A 7801-nucleotide genomic window follows, 5' to 3' on the forward strand; every position below is an offset into this window, starting at 1 on the left:
TCTATTTTCGTTTTCTTTTTTTTTTTCAAAATAATAAAATTAAATGAAAACTAAAATTAAATCTAAATAATAATAAAATAAAATGAAAACTAAATCAAATAGTAAAATGAAAATAAAATAAAACAAAAGTAAAAACAAGTTCGATTATTTAATCACCCGGACGAAATTGGGTGTTGACAACCACGATATCAAGGAACTGTGATTTCCACCTTTTCTTCCTAGCATGCATCATTTCTGCATTTTCACATATTTCGTTTTTCGTCTAATCCAAATTAACTAATAAAAAAATAAAACAGTTTAAAGTCAAATAAAAAAAAACAACGGTGAGGCTTCCACGACATCCTTATAGGACTCGAGCAAACGCCAAAGCTATGAAGGATTGGGAAGAGGAGCGTGAAACTGTGAAGGCTGATATTAGCCAACTAAAGGATCAAGTCGGTCAAATTTTAGAAGCTTTGAAAGCCATGAAAACTGCAGGAGATACTTCGTCTGCAAAGACCGAGGATAATACTCAGCCTCCAATACATAACGCTGTGGGCACACAATTCACGTTTCCAATGTATGGTTTACCACCAGGTTACACACCGCCCATTGGAGATCAGTCAGAAGAGCCTCCTTTGACACTTCCCATAACTAATAGCATAATTCCCACAAGTACCCAAGGGCCTATCATTGCAACCGCGACAAAGACAATTGAAGCATCCAAGCCTCTCCACACCGTTATCGCACAAGAAACTCCCTTGCATGCAAAGGTAGAAGGAACAAAAGATAAACTCGACATTTTAGAAGACAGACTGAGGGCCATAGAAGGGTTTGAAAGCTACGGGTTTGGTGACGTGGCAAGGTTGAGTCTGGCCCCAAGAGTGACAATTCCACACAAGTTCAAGGTGCCAGAATTCGAGAAGTACAAGGGTAACACATGCCCGAAGAATCATTTGACCATGTATTGTCGAAAAATGGCTGCTTATGCTCATGACGACAAATTACTTATTCATCTCTTTCAAGATAGCTTGGCTGATGCAGCATTGAGTTGGTACACGCATTTGAATTCCTCTCATATCCATTCTTGGGCAAATCTGGCGGACGCCTTTATAAGGCAATACAAATACAACATACATGTTGTGCCAGACCGATTACAATTGCACCACATGACAAAGAAAGAGGAAGAGTCTTTTAAGGAATATGCGCAACGATGGAGAGAGTTGGCAGCGTAGGTTGAGCCACCTTTATATGACAAGGAGATGGTTGCAATGTTTGTGAGCACACTACAACCACCATTTTATGAGCATATGATTGGAAACGTGTCTTCCAATTTTGCTGATATCATCATCATAGGCAAGAGGATTGAAATCGGACTGAAAAGTGGCAAAATTACGTCACAAGCTATCACTCCGAAGAAATCTATTTTTAATACGGGGAAAAAGAAAGAAGGGGGAGTGCACGCAACATCATCAGTATCTCTGTGGAGAGGTCATGCTCCCACTCATGGTTATCCGCCAAGCTCGAGTTACCCTCCCTATGTGAACAACACCGCACCTGGTCCCCAAATGAAATATCGTCAGCCAGGATATCATCAACCCCCACAGGTCTCAAATAATGCTTGGAGAGCTGGAGCCGGTTTGGGTCCTGATCAGAACATGGGTCAAAACGCTCACCCCAGGAGGGACCTAGTGAGAAATTTCACGCCCATTCCCATGACATATACAAATTTGTTACCCCATCTCTTGAAAAAAGGACTGGCTAGTATTCGGCCCATGAGACCTATACAACCACCTTACCCTCCCAATTATGATCCAAATGTAAAATGTGATTTTCACGGGGGAGGCATTGGCCATTCGACAGAGAGGTGCATAGCTCTCAAATCCACAGTACAATCGTTAATTGATGTAGGATGGTTGAAATTCCGGGAGGACAAACTTAGTGTTGAAGTTAACCCCCTCGCCGAACATGGAAATACATCAACAAATGCTATCGAGGTGAGAGGACACAAGCTAGTAAAGAATGTAAGTGAAATTCGAAGTTCTAAAAAGTTCATTTTTGAAAAGATGGTAAAGCTAGGATTGCTAAGGGGCAGAAGCGACCTCGGGGAGGCATGTGGAATCCACCCAGGAGCTGAACATGTCATTAATGAGTGTACTGTGTTTATGAGCATTCTCCAAGATCTGATTGACAGAAGTTTCTTACAAATATACTATGAGAATAAAGAAGGTGAGGTATTTGCACAAACGAGTGGAGAACCCGATATGACTTTACCAGAGCCATTAGTTATTTGCTTCACCAAGACCACTCCTATGCTCGTGGCACCAGGATAGACCTCTGTTGTTATCTAGACACCTTCCTCTTTCCCCTATAAAAATAACAAGACTGACCCATGGAGAAATGGCACGCGTGTGTTTCAAGAAAAACACAACGAGCCGATCATTGAAAATATATCAAGCAGTAGCAATATAACGAAAAGTGGACGAATTTGTTCACCGTCGCTTTTGGCAAAGAAAGATAAGGAATTTTCAGAAGGAAAGATCGTGTCGTCAGATAAGAGCTATGGTGAAGAAGTTTCCGATGAAGAAGCTTGTGAATTCTTGAGGTTTATACAACAAAGCGAGTATAAAGTGGTAGATCAACTGAAACACATGCCAGCTAGGATCTCCCTCTTGGAATTACTCATGCATTCAACCTCGCACAGAAAGCTATTATTGAAAATACTCGGCAGGGCTCACGTGGAGCAAAATATTTCCTTGGACCAGTTCGAAGGGATTGTTAGCAACATCACTGCTAATGATTATCTCACCTTTACTGACGAAGAGATACCCGCTGAGGGGAGAGGGCACAACAAGGCCCTTCATATCTCTGTAAAATGCTTGGATCATGCCATAGCACGAGTTCTGATAGATAATGGTTCGTCTTTGAATGTAATGCCTAAAGTGACGCTGGAAAAATTACCATACGGCGTGACCCACATGAAGCCAAGTACTATGATTGTAAGAGCTTTTGATGGAAGCAGGAGAGATGTAATGGGAGAGATAGATTTGCCGGTATAGGTCGGGCCTTGTGTTTTTCAAATAACCTTCCAGGTTATGGACATTCATCCAGCCTACAGTTGTTTGTTAGGTCGCCCTTGGATTCATTCAGCCGGAGTGGTGCCCTCTACATTACACCAGAAACTAAAGTATGTCATGGGTAACCAATTAATCATAGTTTCAGGAGAAGAAGACTTCCTTGTTAGTGGGCCCTTATCTACTCGTTATGTTGAGACCGCGGAAGAAGCTCTCGAGACCGCATTTTAGTCGTTGGAGATCGTGGGAAATGCTTATGTGGAATCAATACCAGTAAAGTCGTACTTGTCTTGTGCCTCTCTTATGATGGCTAAGATCATGCTAAAGGAAGGTTTTAAATACGGAAAAGGTCTTGGAAAATTTGAGCAAGGACGAACCCTCCTACTAGAGCTGGCCCAGAATAAGAATAGATACGGCCTAGGGTACAAGCCCACCAAGGACGACAAAAGGAGAGTAAGAGAGGAAAAGAAAGAATGAAGTTTGGCTCGCATGGAAGGAAGGGATCCGAGGGTAGGAAAAATTCGCATTTGCAATATAAGTAAGAGTTTTCGTAGCGCCGGATGGATTAACACCAGCCTAATAGCAACAATTGGGAATGAAGATGAAGGATCAGATTTTGTGCGGCCCTGCTCCCTAGATGCACAGCTCAAGAATTGGAAGATAATGAACTTACCTGTGATGCTTAATGAAATGTAATAGTTTTTTAATTAGCCTCATTGCTTTGCCCGGAGCATTGAGGCTCGTACGTTACGGGTTGACACTTTCTTTTACATTCAAATTTTGTTTGCTTCGTTTCTATTTTTCATCTTGTGTTATCGTTTGCCTTAAAAGAAGCGTTTTTAACTTAAATGATGCAGATGTGACCATGAATGTTTTGAAAACAATAACATTGATATTCCTAATTTTGAGTGCCCTATCAATAACATGGAAGATGATTATGAAATTGATCTGGAACCCTCTCCAGATTTAATGAGATTAGTTGAGCAAGATTCCAAGGAAATAAGGCCCCACCAAGATGAAGTTGAGATCTTTAATGTAGGAGAGGAGAGTGAGAGAAAAGAGGTAAAAGTCAGCACTAGTATGAAAAAGGAAGTGAAAGAGGAGTTATGTGCTTTGCTAAAAAAATTTAGAGACGTGTTCGCTTGGTCGTACGATGATATGCCTGGTTTGGATATGGACATTGTTCAGCATAAGTTACCACTCAAGCCAGAGTGTCTTCCAGTTAAACAGAAATTAAGAAGAATGAAGCCAGAAATATCTTTAAAGATCAAAGATGAGATACGAAAACAGTTCGACGCGGGATTCCTAGCTGTGGCAAAGTACCCTCAATGGGTGGCAAATGTTGTGCCAGTACCAAAAAAGGATGGTAAAGTGCGGATGTGCGTTGATTACCGTGATCTGAACCGCGCAAGTCCAAAAGACAATTTCCCTTTACCACATATTGACACATTAGTAGACAATACGGCTAGATTCTCATTATTTTCATTTATGGATGGCTTTTCGGGATATAACCAGATTAAAATGGCTCCAGAAGATATGGAAAAAAGCACCTTCATTACCTTGTGGGGAACTTTCTGTTACAATGTGATGTCCTTCGGACTCAAGAATGTTGGGGCAACTTATCAAAGGGCAATGGTGGCACTTTTCCATGATATGATGCACAAAGAAATAGAAGTTTATGTGGATGACATGATTGCCAAATCTGAATTGGAGGAGGAACATATTCTCAATCTTAGAAAACTATTTGAAAGATTGAGAAAATATAAACTCAGACTTAACCCAGCTAAATGGACATTTGGTGTAAAATCCGGAAAGTTGTTGGCTTTGTAGTCAGTCAAAAGGGAATAGAAGTAGATCCCGATAAGGTACGAGCGATAATAAACATGCCCTCCCCCAGTACGGAAAAAGAGGTGCGAGGCTTTTTAGGTCGGCTAAACTACATCGCTAGGTTCATATCTCAATTGACAGCCACCTGTGAACCCATGTTCAAATTGTTGCGTAAAAATCAGCCAGTAGTTTGGAATGATGATTGTCAGGCCGCTTTCGACAAGGTCAAACAGTACCTACAAAACCCTCCTGTATTAAGACCACCTGAGCCAAGAAGGCCACTCGTTCTTTACTTAACCGTATTAGATGAATCAATGGGCTGCATGCTGGGCCAACACGACATCGTCGGAAAGAGAGAGCATGCTATATACTACCTAAGCAAGAGATTCACAGATTGTGAACAACGATATTCGCCGCTAGAGCGAACTTGTTGCGCATTGGCATGGTCTGCTCATCGCCTAAGACAATACATGCTAAATCATTTCACCCGGTTGATATCCAAGATGGATCCTATTAAATATATCTTTGAAAAGCCTGCTTTCACAGGAAGAATTGCCCGGTGGCAAATGCTTTTGTCAGAATATGACATCACATACGTCACTCAAAAATCTGTAAAAGGGAGTGCTCTAGCTGACTGTTTGGCCCAACAACGCATTAAGGATTATCAACCGATGCAACCCAATTTTCCTGATGAGGATATCATGGCCCTATTCGAAAAAGTTGAGGGGGGCCCAAGCGAAAAATCATGGACATTACTATTTGATGGGGCTTCCAACGTAATGGGGCATGGAATAGGGGCAGTACTTATATCTCCAGAGAACCAATACACACCCATGACGGCTAGGTTGTGTTTCGACTGCACCAACAATATTGCCGAATACGAGGCTTGTGTTATGGGCATTAGAGCAGCGATTGAATATGAGGTGAAGATTCTGAACGTATATGGGGACTCAGCCTTAGTCATTAACCAATTGAAAGGAGAGTGGGAAACCAGGGATGCAAAACTAATCCCTTATCAAGTTTACATCGGTAGGCTGATTGAGAATTTCGATTCCATCACGTTTTAGCATATACCGCGAGATGACAATCAATTGGCAGATGCTTTGGCTACCTTATCTTCGATGTTTAAAATTAACCGGGATGAGGAAAGACCAACAATCAAAATGAAGAGTCACGAAGAGCCAGCATACTGTTATTCCATAGATGAAGAGTTAGATGGGAAACCTTGGTATTACGATATTATGAACTATCTAAAGACTCAAGGATACCCAGAAAATGCATCTGAGAATGATAAGAGAACACTAAGGAGATTGGCGGCTAAATTTATCTTAAGCGAGGATGTTTTGTACAAAAGAAATCATGACATGGTACTCCTAAGGTGTGTGGAAGCAAAAGAGGCTGAGGCCATTGTGAAAGAAGTTCATGAAGGTACATTCGGCACACACATGAATGGACACTCAATGGCTAGGAAGATTATGAGAGTCGATTACTTTTGGTTAACCATGGAACGAGATTGTTGCATGCATGTAAGAAAGTGTGAAAAATGCCAAAAGTATGCAGATAATGTCAATGCGCCACCCGTAAACCTGAACGTATTGTCAGCACCATGGCCTTTCTCAATTTGGGGAATAGATGTCATCAGGCCTATAGAACCCAGAGCAACAAACGGGCATCGTTTTATACTAGTCGCAATTGACTATTTCACCAAATGGGTAGAAGCCGCCTCTTATGCCAGTGTCACCAGAAAGGTAGTGACCAAATTCATAAAAAGAGAGTCGATTTGTCGATACGGGCTGCCTAACAAGATTATCACCGACAATGCCACAAACCTGAACAACCGAATGATGAAAGAGTTATGTGAAGAGTTTAAAATTCGACATCATAACTCTTCACCTTATCGTCCAAAGATGAATGGGGCAGTTGAAGCCGCTAATAAAAATATCAAAAAGATTGTACAAAAGATGGTAGTCACATATAAGGATTGGCATGAATTGCTTCCCTTTGCTTTACACGGTTACCGCACATCAGTACGCACATCAACTGGGGCAACACCTTTTTCCTTGGTATACGGGATGGAAGCGGTACTACCCTTCGAGGTAGAAATCCCATCCCTACGAGTATTAATGGAAACCCAGTTAGAAGAGGCAGATTGGGTTCAAACTCGGTTTGATCAACTCAATCTCATTGAGGAAAAAATATTGACCGCGGCATGTCATGGACAATTATACCAGCAAAGAATGAAAAGGGCGTTCGACAAGAAGGTTCGTCCTCGAGAATTCCAAAAGGGCGAGCTAGTCCTAAAGAAGATTTTGCCAATACAAAAGGATCACAGGGGCAAATGGACTCCAAATTATGAAGGCCCATATGTAGTAAAAAAAGCATTTGATGGTGGGGCACTTATTCTCACAAGAATGGATGGAGAGGAGTTACCGTTGCCATGATAGGGATTGCTCTTAAAGTGGAATTGACATTATTGTATTGTGCTTTTATTCAATAAAACTTTTTCGGTTTCTCTTAATTGTCGGTACACCTCCCGAGCATCACAGGTAGGTTCACAAGGTGCGAGTTTGTTCTTAAAGGATGTCGTGGAATTAAAAAAAAATAGTATATCAATCTCACACGATTTTCTTTACTCATATATTCATGCATCATACATCATACATCATCATGCATTATCATAGTGGCTCAAAGAAAGGAAAAGCATGGCACACCATGCATCACCACCATCCACAAGGGATCCATGGTTTCATTGGAAGGCAGTTCAAATGATACATCAGTGGAAAAATCCAACGAATAAAAGCCCAGTTATCATCCTGGCACCAAAGCCTAGTTATCATCCTGGCACCAAAGCCCAGTTATCATCCTGGCACCAAAGCCCAGTTACCATCCTGGCACCAAAAGCCCAGTTATCATCCTGGCAC

The 7801-nt window shown here is 41.5% G+C and overlaps 1 pseudogene; it reads left to right on the plus strand.

Moving 5' to 3' along the window:
* The first annotated feature begins 371 nt into the window (after nt 1-371).
* Nucleotides 372-7321, plus strand: LOC106763512 (annotated as a pseudogene).
* The last annotated feature ends 480 nt before the right edge of the window (nt 7322-7801 follow it).

Source organism: Vigna radiata, chromosome 6, assembly GCF_000741045.1.
Source record: "Vigna radiata var. radiata cultivar VC1973A chromosome 6, Vradiata_ver6, whole genome shotgun sequence".
NCBI classification, from domain to species: Eukaryota; Viridiplantae; Streptophyta; class Magnoliopsida; order Fabales; family Fabaceae; genus Vigna; species Vigna radiata.